At 37.8% G+C, this 929-nt stretch overlaps 1 protein-coding gene and 1 pseudogene across 1 annotated transcript in view; one reads left to right on the forward strand and one right to left on the reverse strand.

Annotated features, from left to right (window-relative positions):
- LOC105742690 overlaps nucleotides 1-188 on the forward strand; it is a 963-nt pseudogene extending 775 nt beyond the window's left edge.
- Sergef (secretion regulating guanine nucleotide exchange factor) overlaps nucleotides 1-929 on the reverse strand; it is a 278,435-nt gene that overhangs the window by 96,546 nt on the left and 180,960 nt on the right. The gene's annotated exons all lie outside the window — the stretch shown is intronic.

Raw genomic sequence — 929 nt, forward strand, 5'->3', positions numbered from 1 at the left:
GTTACCAGACCAGGGAATAGCCAACTCAACACCAGCTGTAGTTGATTTCCAGAGAGTGGCTCAGGAACAAGACAATGAAGAAAAGGAGACAGAGGATGATGAGAAGGTACTCCGCAGAGCACAAGAGTGGGATGAGTGGAAGGACACCCCACCCAAGAGGCTATGGTAACTGACAGAACATGGGGTAGTCTTCTGACGACATGACAGGACTCCGGGGCGCAGACCTTTCCTGCCAAGGAAACTGCCACCATGCCTTCCATGGTTCCTGCCTCACCTGTATACAACAAAGGCAAAGATGGTGACTCTTTTGCTTTGCGTTAATAAAACATCAAATGATTAAGTGTGTATTTGTACCCTAGATAATAACCAGTTATCATGTTTTGACATTACTAATTCTTATGTTGTATCCTGATTTCTTAAGTGGACAACAAAGTACACTGACAAGTGACTATATAATCAATGCTGTATGAATTCTCTTTAAAATGAAATAAAATTTCTTCTATTCCATGACCAAAAAAAAGTAAAGCCATATTAATATGCTGAGTTGTAAAATGCTCAAGTCAACAACTTCTGACATTGCCAGTCCTACGGATAACCCACTACTAGTATGGACTACTGGAATATATTGGAATATTTTGCTGAATTAGTGCACCTACAATATTTAGGTGACAATGGAATACCTATCTCTGACCAAACTAAACAAAAAAGGGGATACAAATGAAGGACCATTTTGTATCTCTATATTCAAAATAGGATAGATATACAGCTACTTTCTCTTCAATGAATAGAAAGATTTGTACTAATAGTGTTTGTGGACAGGATATCATGTCTGCATCTTGTACTATGAATAACCACTAAGAAGACAATATGCAATGTATTAATTATTGAAACTGTCCTATTAATCAGTTTTGAAACTGTCTCATTGCTAT

Source organism: Octodon degus, unplaced genomic scaffold (genome assembly GCF_000260255.1).
Source record: "Octodon degus isolate 3935 unplaced genomic scaffold, OctDeg1.0 scaffold00067, whole genome shotgun sequence".
Lineage (NCBI taxonomy): Eukaryota > Metazoa > Chordata > Mammalia > Rodentia > Octodontidae > Octodon > Octodon degus.